The sequence below is a fragment of the Pristis pectinata genome, chromosome 45, assembly GCF_009764475.1.
Source record: "Pristis pectinata isolate sPriPec2 chromosome 45, sPriPec2.1.pri, whole genome shotgun sequence".
Lineage (NCBI taxonomy): Eukaryota > Metazoa > Chordata > Chondrichthyes > Rhinopristiformes > Pristidae > Pristis > Pristis pectinata.
The window spans coordinates 750330-764029 of record NC_067448.1 but is presented as its reverse complement, the minus strand read 5'-3'; the positions used below and the strand labels follow the sequence as shown (position 1 = coordinate 764029).

Sequence of the window (13700 nt, the reverse complement as noted above, 5' to 3'; positions counted from 1 at the left end):
TTCCGAGATACCTAAATGATATTTATCCTGTTGCTGCAAACATTCCTTTCCCGTTACCATGGAGAAACATCCGGGAGTATACTTCCCCTTCAGTTCTATAATGAATTTACTGCGTCAAAGTGTTTTATCAAATTTAGCAGATTTGCGCGAAATTAACAAAGAAACATAACGACCTTGGTTTATCTCACAATTTATACTCCACCCACCCACCCACCAGTCAACCGAGCAAGTTTCACTGCCGCTATCTATGCGAACGATTATAATTCCATGCCCAACTTCTTCGCTTTATTCTGCACTCCGACAGCGAATTCCATGAGCAGAGGTCCCTGGATTAAACCGACTCCCTGTTGGCCTTCAATTGTTATTTGTAATCTCAAACAGTGTTAGGAAACCTCGTTTTTCAATGAACATTTCCCCTGTCTACAAATTACACCGTAAGTGTTATCAAGATATTTTATTCGCAGGAACATCGACATTGAACCAACGGAACCACCCATATTCTAGCGAAGGCATTGTTTTCCCAGACTTGTGACAAACTCAATCCCAACTTCACCCAAAGTGACGAGGAATGTTTGATGAACAATTTTGTGAATGGATGAGAGTGAACAACAGGAGATCGGTATTCGTCCTGTTGCTTTATCTGAAGTCGAATAAAGATTTAAATCTAATTTCAAGGAACATGATAAGGAAGTTGCGATGCTGCATACAATTTTGATGTGCATCATCGAGAGGGACATTTTACACGGCAGAAATATATTTGAAAACAAAATTCATTCAAGAAGAGTCTGCTAAATGTTTATGGGGAGGTAAACCCACACAAAGGATTACGCAGCAAAATGCAATATATTCTTTTTGCTTCTCCAAAGTGGATACATCTCTTGGTCCTTCAAGGCTGGACAGCAGACTAATATTGATAATGACAATACATGTGCAATCCATACCTTAATAATTTGATGCACGTTATGAATGAGTGGTGAAGTTATTACGTAATCGCACACTGCAATGTTTAGACATTGACAACGGATGTGACGCTGACAGTATCTCGCGCTGATCGTAAGTGTCACTGCGAGCTGATGGTACTATTTTGTAACACGCGGTAATGAATATGGAACATAATAGCAATTAACACTAGGCAGTAAGTTAGAAGGAAATAATCTCTTTGGAAACAACGTGATTGACACTCGTAGATTTGCAATTGGAAAGATTCAACTGATTTAAATTTACCTCAATTGTTCCGCCTGCAGTGATCCATTCGGCAGATAGTTCTTATGCAGGAACTTAAACCCGATTTTTCTTCACCAACACGCTTGTCAGGCTAACTAAAGTCAACTGCATTCACCATTGTTCTGAAAATTTCTCTGAACGTTTCTATGACGTTTCTTTCCTAAAATCTGAAGTGGAAAATATTATATGGCGACATGACCGAGGAAGCAGAGCTCTTGAACGGGGGTCGAGGTAGATGGAATTCGTGGGACAGAGGGAGAAAGGTTAGAGACGAGAGGTGAGCTGCTAGGACCCTGACAGAGTTTGATTTGAGGAGAATTTGGAATAAATAAATGTCAGAAATATACAAATGTCAGAAAGTTATGCAGGTGAAGAGCTCGAGCGGCGGTGAATGCTGCGGTCGGAGCATGGCGTTCTCAGCAGATTTCACAAAACCACTTCTCCAAATATGTTGGGCGGAATTGTTACATATCTGTTATTCATACCGGAGGCTGGTTGGAATGGATCGGAAAATAGCAACATCCATCGCCCAACGTGGGTCTCGAACCCACGACCCTGAGATTAAGAGTCTCATGCTCTACCGACTGAGCTAGTCGGGCTTATAACAGTTTCGGAATCAGAATCGGATTGATTATCACTGATATGTGTCCTGAAATTCATTGTTTTGCGGCAGCAGTAGAGTGCAAAACATTAAATATACTGTAAGTTAACACTAAACAAATAAATAGAGTAAAGGGAATACCGAGATGGTATTCTTGGCTTTACGGACCGTTCAGAAATATGATGGAAGATGGAGGGAGCTCATCTTGAAACGATGTGGGTCATCATGCTCCTGTGCCTCCTCCCCGATGGTAGTAACAGTAAGCATTATTATCAGTTATTGTTGCCCAAAAGTGATGGCGTCTGAAACTATATTGGGATAGATTTTACTGAAGTTCAGCAGGAATAGATATAGCCTCGCACACCAGAAATCTTCAGGGCTGTTCTGAGAACATGCAACATTCTAACAAACATTGTAATCCTTTTCTTTTGATATCTGCCTCAATCTGCCAGCATTGGTTATGGAGACTGTGGGAGCGCCATTTCCGTAAACAATAATCAATTAGCTTGAATTTGCAGGGTAAGTGACTTGTCACAGTCATTTCTTCATTTTCAAGATTGGACCTGAATTCAGAGACATGGGTTGGAGGCCCCGTCACCTGTCAAAGGCTGTTCACTCATTGGTCTTCGCATACATTTCGTGTCGCAGCCTTAGTGTCTCGCCAGTTTCACAAATGTGTGTTAATCGTTACTGATCCAAATCCTTCTCGCCCCGCCCGAAATATATTCTTTACGTACGTTGTTTTTGTTATTGTTACAATTGCCTATTTATTAACTGCTTGATGCAGGGTACAATTTGTTTCAATCATTATTCATGATGTAAATAATTAAGTGGTTTTGTAATGATCACAGAATTAGATCTCCCGCAACTACTCAAAGCTCTTAAGCAGAGTTCTGGTGATATGGCCGTTGTCCGCTGAATGTCCAGGGTTTGGCACGCAGTTTACGTCTGCTGCCCGAAGTATCTCCAGTGTAACAATTAAATGTGGTTAAGTGAAAATTACGGCCGAGTGAAGAAGCTGATAATCCAGGTAGCACTGCGGTCGGCCAACGACAAACAGGAGGGATTGCTGAGAAAATTCTTTCCATTTAAATTACACGGACAGACTGGGTGTCTGAAAATATCAGCGAAGTGCATCACAGACTGCATTAAAGGGACCATGAAGAAAGAAAGTTCACTGGGAAAACTAAGTAGTAAATACGGTTCTACAGCTTGTCTGGCAGAGAAATCCATTACCCTATTAACCTACATGGGACTCGAACACCGGAGCCTCAGATTCAGAGTCTAATGCTCAACCAATTCCGCTATGTGACTGACAACTGCAGGTTCCATAATCGTTTACTGTAGATCAATGTTCTAATATCTTAATATCTTGTTGCCCAAACAGTCAATGATAAATAACGGGGACCCGAATTACTTGAGAGCGTAGCTTGCATTTTCTGAGCACAAAAGCTTGGCATCTAAACCGGTCCTATGAAATATCCGTGATTATCCTGCGGTTGGTGTCTTCACTTCCGACGCTATCAACGATTTTGCATGCTTCCGCTGGTGGAATCTGTTTTCACGTTTTGGGTCCGGCAGCTCCCAAGGACCGTATCGCTGTGTCCAACAATGACACGCGGCTCCTCCCAGATTATCTTTTGTTCCATTCTTCAATCATTTAGCCAGTTTTACTCCAGTTATATTTATTGCAGTGCCTTTGGTAAATTGCTGGAATTATACACAGTGTCTGGAGGAGACATCAGTTCATGGTTGCCGGTGACTTTAAATTCCAATATAAACGCCTGTATCAGCATTGCTGAGGATACGAGAAGCGGATTGCCATACAATTTTTCTGGTTCCCCGAGGACCTTCAGAGGAGGCAGTCTCCACGTCCCTATCAGTGTCCTGTGGACTGTGTTACCTGTTCTGCAGCACGATATTGTTTCTAATCTGCACCCCCAAGCCGGACAGTGCAGGGGTGCTAGTCCAGAATGAAGTTTTGCTTTCACGTTGGTCGTATCATCTTTCTGTAATAGGCGATTTAGCTCCAAGATCCGGCTTCCATTTCAGTGAGGCGAGTCTCAGGTGTGGGGGATGATTTTGAAGCAGGGCCCAGGTAGAACGAGAAGAGTTTATGATTTTGAAATGTCAAACACCCAATTGGACCTGTGCATAGATGTGCATAGAACAAACTCAATTTTGTCAGAGACTTTGGGGCACAAATGCTTCATTTTAAATGAATCCAACACTGTTGACCGAGGCATCAGCTGAGCTTATTTTTTTCCTGTGAATCATAAATGTCCTTTATTTCTGAATTTCAAGCGAGCTTGGAAATACGTCCAGCAGAACCAAGAAGTTATGTCGATTATCTATTCCATTCCGACTTGATCTTTAATCAACACAATGTGATCAATTTATTCTCGTTGTTTTCCTTAACGCTCCCTTCATTCTTTTACACAGATGCCAATTCATTTCGCTTGTTTTCCCAGGAAACCGTGGTTTCCAACCGTCAAGTATGTCCTTAATCTGCCTGTACCCAGCACGAGGGGGCTGCTGAGCCCCCACGGCCTCCATTCAAGTCCCTACATTAACGCCCACTCTGTCCCTCGGTTCATTCCACTCACTCCCCTGACCACCACCCTCTCCCGCTTTACTCCTTCCTCTGATCTATATTTCATCTTCCGTCCTTCCAAAGTCATCTCCCAATCCCTAATTCATTCGTACATCGGGATAACATTCCCTCCCTATATTTATCAGGTAATGAACACCGTGACCTGAGCGCGGAAACGAGTTTGTAACCGTCCTCAGATGGAGTGTCTGGCGGCGGAATGAAGGGGCCGAACCAAGTTTCAACCCCTCCAGGAGGATTGTGTTTTTTGTTGCCCTTCATAACTGTTTGGATCTCCCAAGTGGATCACTGGAGCCGGAGAGAACATATCTGCTGGTTCCTTGTTCGTAATCTGGTTCCTCACCCTGGTTTTAGAGATCGTAGGATTTACATCCTCCTGAACCTTCATCATTACTTGTTGCCAGTCAGTGCCTTTCACTATTCTGTTTCCGTTCCTATCTCTCCCCTTTGTGGTATATCCCCTGTGGCGCACCCCGTCTGCCATTTGGTAGACCGGCAGTTGGTCTGACAACTCGCTCCCACCAGCGATGTATTGCCGCTGGCAGCAGGAGTCACCCAGCTGGAAAACACTCATCTTCATCACCATTCGTCATTGTGGAAACTCCTGGCATTACTTTCAGTGCCCGAGCGAAAACCGCCATGCAAAACCAGATTACCAATGTCCATGAAAACCAAGAATCACGAATTTACTGAGAACTTTGGCCGATCTTAAACTTAATTCTGCCCACTGCATCCGCTCCATTTCCTTGGATCGTCAGACGTGAAGAGTCCGCTTTTTATATCTGCATCAGAACCTGCCATTTCTGTTGTAAGTTGACCATCTGTGAGAATGGTTCCGTTTTAATCACTCCGTGCGTACATCCTGACCTGCTGGGCATGTCGCACAGTCCGTGTATTGGCAACACAAATCACGGGAAAAGAAGTACAGTCGGACTCACTCTGTCCCACCAATACATTTAATAGTCCATTTGTCTCATCATCCCAGCTACCTTCTCCGCAACTTCAATTTACCATTTCATCTTTGTTCCCGGGTTCTGAGAAAGGATATTTGACTAGAAGCTTTTCTTTTTTTCTCTTCAAACAAAGATGTTCGCAAGGTGATAAGTATTTTTCGTTTCAAAGATTGGGCGGTAGCAGATGTAACACGGATTCTTTGGAAAGAAGCAAGAGAGAAGACCGGAAGCACCTCCCCGCCTACCTTCCCCTCTCACCTGTATTCACATGTAATCCGCCAGCTATTGTTTCTCCCACTCCCCTGCCCTTTAATTGCGTCTTCTACCCTCTTTCGTTCCAGTCGTGACGAAGGGTCTCGACCCGAAACATCGACAGTTGATTTCCCTCCGTAGATACTGCCTGACATGCTGAGTTCCTCCAGCATTTCGTGTGTGTTGATGGTCACAGAAAGCAGTGGATCATTTTCCCTTACACCACCAGCCATTGAGAAAATCCTGTAGTCTATGAGTAAAACGTGGGAACTCGCAAATAAAAAAAATGCATTGGGCAGTGTCAATGCATATTCATGAAAAGGAAATCATGTTTATCAAACCTGTTGGCATTGCATTTGCCTTTAACTAACAGAATATATAAGATCCAATATGCTGATCAGATGACTTGGACAATGCGTGATACAGGCGCTAGTTCAAGCGAAGTAGATTGCGCGGTATTGGGGATAACAAATAGGTGGGAATGAAGGACTTTCCAAAAGACTGAGAACAGGAAGAAGATATAAATGAGTGCGTTTCAGTTCGGGTGGCTGGTGGCATGCAGGAAGGATTGGAATCATGGCCCTAGATCTTCACTGACTAAATCAATATTTATCATTAAACCATCAAATACATTTTGCCCAATAATTCTGAAGATACAAATTGGGTTGTCAGTGCCTCTGTGTTAAGAACGAAGTAGGGATTGAGAAATTCACAGTTAGCATCCGTGAATGAGAAGAGAGAAGACAGTTAAGGTAAAAATGTGGAGATTAATTTTGGTAGAAAAACAAAGTCCGTGTATTATTGAACAGTGAAAATATCGAAAAATATTAATATTGAGGGAACGCGGGTACCCATGTGCGCTAATCATTGAAAGTTAACGTAAATGGAGAGCAAACCATTAGAAAACAAACATTCCATCGTACTCTATTACAACTGTATCCAAGGATTTAATTATTACCTCAACCATATAGTGTCAAAGGGAGTGTACATTCAGTTGTCCACACGTCAGCACTGCCCACCCCAATACACACACACACACACACACACACACACACACACACACACACACACACACACACACACACACACACACACACACACACACACACACATGATAATTTAGCATGTACAGTTAATGATTGTAATTGTTTTGATTTTCTAACTTTGGTATAATTGAAAGCAATATATGAAATTGAAGACTATTTATCAAGCAGGCTGAAGATAAGAAAGACAGACAGCCACTTGAGGGGTACTAGACATTTTAATTTTTCTGGCTGCATTGGGGCGTGGCCGAGGGCCGCATGGAGGACTGAAAAAGAAATATCCAAGAATGAAAAGAAAATTTGGAAGTTTGCGAAATACTCGACCTCTGTTCCCAACGCACTGGAAAGGGATTGTGCCAACAAGCTGATCTAGTGAAGGTAGCTTCACGGTCACTTCAGAAGAGGCAGTGTCCTAATTCGAGTAAAGAAGTGCCTTAACTGCAAATCAAAGTTAATTAGAGCAAAGGATGTCATGTACTGGATAAAAGAATGCAGAACTACGAACAGAAAATCAAGGTCACGGGATAATCGTGAATGTCATTAAGACAGAAAAAAGGTCCATAAATCCTGTACACGCCGATGGCCAAAGGAGATTCGTTATATGCAAGATGAATGGAGGAACCGCTGTCAAGGAAGTCCTGTCTAAATCAACAACGTGTGAGCACAATCCAGAATTAAGGAAAAATGCAACTTGGTGATTCATTGTAAAACTTTAAAATCCGCATGTAACTATTGTACCGCGAATATTTAGGGTACTGGATGAATTTTGGGCCACTGAACCGTCTTTTAGCTCTTACTGGAATTGCTCCCCGATGAAGTATTTAACTAGACCAAAATAAACTGATTTGTTCGAGGACCCCACCCCAGCCTGTACGAGCTTTCTTCAGTGTGCCGTCTCGGTCTGAACTTTATTTATGAGGGCGACTGGGCCCCACGTAAAAGCTGGATTTTGAGTGCAGTAAACATGCAAAATCCCTCTAGCAGGCATGCTCTGAATATTTAGAATTTTGCTGCAATTAATGAAAAGTGAAACTCAAACTGGCTCATGGTTATTCCGAAAATTATAGGAAGACCGACTATTCGGAGAGTAATTCCAAAATGTCACGACCTTCCAGCTAAACAAATTCCTCGTCGGTGCTATTGTCGTTTGCCTTTCGCTGTGGATATTTAGACCTTGAGTCCTGGCTCTAGATTCTGTAACCAGAAGGAAAATAAAACTGCTTTTCACTCTCCCTGTCAAAGATTTCAAGACATTCAATGAAGTCACCGATAATTCTTTTAAACTCGAGATTAGCAGTCGCAGAATTCTTAATCCTTCCCTAAATGACAAAATTGCCACCTCTGGGATCAATGTCCATCTCAATCATATCCTATAAAAGGTAGGGAAATCGGACGTACGCTGCATTCCCCATGCCGTCTCACCTGTACTCTCAATAATCAAAGTAAATCATCTCGACACTCGTATTCAATTCCATATATATTATTTATATTTCTTGCTATTTATCCATACATTGTAGTTATTAATATATAGTCTGTAATAAAAGTCTATTTTATTTGTTAAATTAGATGTATTTTCCATATATTAAAATTCTACTTTAATACATATATATTGTATGTAGTATGTACACACACATATATAGAGATATATATAGAAGTAGAGTAGATATATGTATGTATAGATAGATAGATAGATAGATAGATAGATAGATAGATAGATAGATAGATAGATAGATAGATAGATAGATAGATAGATAGATAGATAGATAGATAGATAGATAGATAGATAGATAGATAGATAGATAGAGATAGGTAGGTATAGATAGTTAAATAGATATAGATATATACAGTTACGTACCAGCAACAAAAGAAACACACCGTCATGTATAAGTGTGTGAAATTATATCATTAATAACTACTTATGATTAATAAGAAAAAAATAAAAATGTTAGATATTAAACATTAACCCCAAAATCTAAACTCAAAGTGTGTGTGTTGCAAATTCCGACCTCCAAATCCAGGAATAGTGCTCAAAGTTCTGTTCAGCAAGTCATAACGTGAAACGTGAGCAAAGATTTTGCAAAACCGCAGTTGACTGAAGAGAAAATGTAGAGAGAGAATAGAGAGAAATTACGTAGTCCAAATGTTCCACGATGGAACCCATACGACATCTAAGTCACTAATGATCTCCACGGCTTTGTTCCGAAGTATCTGCCACCCCGAACGGCATTCGAGACGTGGCCGTCCTCACAAATACTTGTTTCCCTCTACAGGTTAACGACAAAGTGGACTCCACTGGATTATTCCAAAAATCCATACGTGGATTGTAGTGACAGACACAGTTATTGTTTTTCATCCATCGATAGAGAGACCAGCAGGCAGTGTCTCTCTGTCTCTCTCTTTCTCTCTATTTTTTCTTCGACTTTCTTTGACTCACTGAACAAAACGTCAGAACGTTGTTATCTTGTTGCCGTGATGACACCACACACGCACACACACACACACACACAAAACTTAATGTACTATGTCTTAAAGGGACATTCACCAAATAGTAACCTAATCCGTAAAGATGCACACACATTGCATCCGCATTTTCTCGTGGAACATGCTTCATTACTTATCCAAACAGCTCAGTTCCATTGTGGGTCTGTTTCTTTGTGCCGTTTGGGATTAAGGCACTGCCAGGTGATTGAAGCAAACATCGCCTGCATGCTTCATTAATGATGTTGACCAACGGTAAATTATAAAATAATGAATCCCCATCGATTGAAGAACGTACCAGGTCATGTGATCATGCATCGACAAACACAAGCTGCTTAAGGTTAGTTCAATTTCGCCAGAGCTGACGGCTGCACTGCATTTTCAGACCATCTGAAGAAATGCACCATTCTTTCGGATAAATGTTTCATGATATTACTCCTGGTGCTTTATCGACATCGTTTAAAATAGTTGCATCCAATTCCAAGATTGTAGAGCTAGAACAAAAACAACCCAAAAAACACACGTGCACAAACAACGATTGCAATCGAGCTCTGCGGAGAGTAAAATGACTTCTACCTCAATGGTGCTTTATTTGCAAATGGCGTTGACTCGCCCGGAGCAAAGAATTCACACTGGTGCCGAGGCACAAGTGATGGGCCGCCTGCGAAACAATTCCAGCTGCTAGGGGTCAATCATGAGCTCCGGTGCTACATTTGTGGATTTTGTACGTACTCTTGGCAAAGCGTGATTCTACTCAAATTCTTCCACATCCCAAAGATGCAGAAGGTAGTGTGATAGCTCAGTTAGCCTCTGTAAATATAACCGTGAGTAAGGAAGTGGAGGTATCTGGGAGGAACATAAGGGTTCGTATGGAAACCAATACAGAATTTCAGGTAACTGTTTGTTGATCAGTGCGGGTTCCGTTGCCGTGGGGCCCGCTTCTGTGGTATACTACTTTATGACGAATAATTCCATGGAAGTTACGATATTCGCTTGTGCAAAGATTGGGATGGTCACTGCGCCGAATAAAAGGTAACTTGTGCAATAAACAGACGTAGCAGAAATGTAGTCTGTGTGCGTGTTTGTGTATGCATGAGTGTGTGTGTGTGTGTGTGTGTGTGTGTGTCTGTCTGTCTGTCTGTCTGTCTGTATGTCTGTCTGTGTCTGTCTGTCTGTGTCTGTCTGTCTGTGTTTGCGGGTGAGCGCGCCGGTGTGTGCTCGCTCTCGTGTGCGGGGGTGCGGGAAGGATTCTGCCCTGTCCCAACTGACGAATTCCACTGCGTTTATCCCTGAACGTGGAACATGATAAGGTAACAGTATACATAAGACTTACTTGCCTCAGGACGTTCCACAAAAATGGAAGCAATGTTTACAGCAAGATATTCCATTTACCAGCCAGAAAACACAAAATGAATCGAATATACTTCATTGGTATTTTCATAGAATAATTTTCCAAATAACCTCAGAATTCTCTTCCAGACTGAAGTTCCCATTTCCCTCAGTTGCCCTCCGAATTTACTTTGGGTCGCTGCATAAATTCACGTGTTTGAACAGCTGCTCAAATATTTTAGCATGGCTCCGACGTCCGTGACAATGCACGCTGGGTCTGCGCGGTCACCCCGGTAACTATTGTCGTTACAAAGCTCAAACCTGCTGTTGCCCAGAACAAGACAGAACTACCTGAGATGGCGAAGAGCAAAATAATGGATTTCCTTCTGGTTTCACCTCTGTGTCACGTTCGTTCTCACTACTGTTACCACGAAGCTTTCTGTGAGCTCGACTGGCTACTAAAATAGTCTGACTGTCAAAGAGTTATACTAGAAAATTATCATGAAAGAAACGGGACAGAGTCAGAAGACGTAAAGCATCAGGAATCCTGAACCCAAGAGTAAAGTAAAAAATCGTACATTTTTCTTGAAGCCCTACTGCACCTTGTCAACAATTTGCATAGCTTCATCTTGATGAATTGAAAAAATTGATTTTAGTGTAAGACCTTAAAAAGCGTTCCCCAGCTGAAATAACAACATATCTATATGAAAAGGAGGTGGCAACTTTGAAAGAAACTGCTAGGTTAGCAGATGATTATGCTTTAACTCATAAATCCAAATGGGGACAAACTAAAACCTTTCAAAAGAAGTTATAAGGACACTCCAATTAAACCGGAGATTAAATTGGGAAGTAATCAAAAAAGGAAGGACGAAAAGAAGCCAGTGCTGGGGAAATCTGCTGAGCGTACTTGTTATTACTGTAAGAAACCTGGTCATGTGACAGCTTATTGTTCCCTTTTGAAGGAAAGGAAGGAAAAAGATGCCGTGCCAAATACTTGTTTTCACGTAGTTAAACGCGAAAATCAAAAGGGTTTAGGGGATGTTGTTAGAGATCAGTGCTTGCCCGATGTAAAGGCTGAAAAGTTGGATGAGGTGAGGAGGTAATTCCGTTCTTTTGTATCAGAGAGTTTTGTTTCACTGAATGCTGGGTGGTCCCAAGTGCCAGTGAAAATCCTTAGACATACTGGGGCTTCCTAATCTATATTACGGGACAGTGTTTGAAATTTTGGTGAAGAAACTGATGCTGGTGAGGTAAATTTTGGTGACACTATGTCTGTACCTTTACACCAGGTGATCTTAAAGTGAAAGTTCGTAGAAGGACCTGTTGAGATAGGATACGACCCATTTTACCAATGGAGGAGTTTCTTTGTTATTGGGGAATGACCTTGCAGGTGGAGAACTTCTCCCTGTGGTACGGGTAACCACCAAACTGAGGGTTGATGAGTCCAAGAGTGATCCAGATGCTTATGCATCCTGTGCGGTGACTCTACCTAGGGAAAAGAATTAGCCAAGGCCGACAGTCCTGTGCAGCCTAATGTTGTTTCCTGTGACAGCACTAAACAAGATGAAAATTATGATGACCTGTCCGAGACTTTTCTGTCTTCACTGGAGGATCAAAATCCTTGTGTTGGGCCTGAATATAAAGATGTGTCTCTGTCCAGGAATGAATTTGTAGTTCAGCAGACTAAATACCCTGAGCTTACCGAATTGAGAGAAAAATCACTCCCAAGTGATGAAATTGAGAAAGTGCCAATTGGATATTATGTCAAAGATAGAGAGTTAATGAGGAAATGGAGACCTCCTCATGTCCCTGTTAATGAGGAATGGGAAGTTATTCACCAGGTTGTGATTCCAAAAGTTCTTCGGAATGAGATTTTGAACCTGGCCCACAGTATGCTTTTAGGTGGTCATTTTTGAGTGAATAAAACTGTAAGAAAGATTTTGAAACAATTCTCTTGGACTATTTGAAAAAAAGATGTGGTGATATTTTGTCGAACTTGTCACCCATGTCAGATGGTAAGTAAACCAAATAAAAGTCCCCCTGTGGCTCCTTTAAAACCTATTCCTGCTTTTGGTGAACCCTTTTCGAAGGTGATGGTAGACTGTGTTGGTCCATTGCCAAAGTCCAAATCTGGGTATCAGTATTTGTTAACCATCTTGTGCGCAACTTCTAGATGTCTATAGGCAATACTACTTAGAAATATTAAGGCTAAGACTGTGTCAAAGACTCTTTTATTTTTTTCCACTTTGGCTGGTTTGCCGAAAGAAATCCAATCTGATCAGGGCAGTAATTTTATGTCTGGTTTATTTCACAAGTTAGTCTATGAGCTGGGAGCAAAGCAGAGTGTATCATCTGCGTATCACCCAGAATCTCAGGGAGCTCTGGAGAGATTTCATTCTCCTCTCAAAACTATGCTGAAAACTTATTGCTTTGAAATCACAAACTATTGGGATGAAGGTGTTCATTTGCTTTTGTTTGCAGTGAGAGTCAATACAGGAGTCCTTAGGATTCAGTCCGTTGGAACTTGTATTTGGACATCGGGTCAGAGGACCTTTATAATTTTTAAGAGAACAATGGGTTAATGAGGAGGTGCATTTGAGTTTGTTGGACTATGCCCAGAAATTTAAAACTGGGCTGGAAAGATTTTGTCAGCTGGCAAGAGAGATTTTGGAAACCAACCATCGAGGATGAAGGCATGTTTTGATGAACATGCTGGTCAAGGTCATTTACGGAAGGCCAAAAGGTGTTGGTATTTTTTCCTAGTCAAAACAACCCACTGGAAGCTCGATTTACCGGACCATATATTGTTGAATACAGATTAAATGATATGAACTATGTAATCAAAACACCTGAGAGACGCAAGAAAAAACAACTCTGTCATGCAAACATGCTTAAACCTTATTATGAGAGAAGTTCAGTTGTGGCCATGGTGCATAATGTGAATGTTGTTCCTAGGATATCTGATGTTGATATTGGGGAAGACCAATTTAGACCAAATATTGTTTCATCCAAACTACGAAAACCAAACATCCTGGAGAACTTTAAAACATTGTTTTAAACAATGGCCCATTGACAAGTTTTGCAGAAACAACAGATGAGACAATTAATTTTAAAGTTTAAAAATCTGTTCCTGGATGTTCCAAACAGAACGTCGATAATTAATCATGATGTTGACGTTGGGGATGCAAAACCAGTCAAACAACACCTAT

The 13700-nt window shown here is 41.5% G+C and overlaps 1 non-coding gene across 1 annotated transcript; it reads right to left on the bottom strand.

The window, feature by feature from the left end:
- Window positions 1-1750: 1750 nt before the first annotated feature.
- On the bottom strand, window positions 1751-1823 carry trnak-cuu (transfer RNA lysine (anticodon CUU)). Its single transcript has one exon. It is a non-coding gene; the product is annotated as a tRNA-Lys (tRNA).
- Window positions 1824-13700: the final 11877 nt, after the last annotated feature.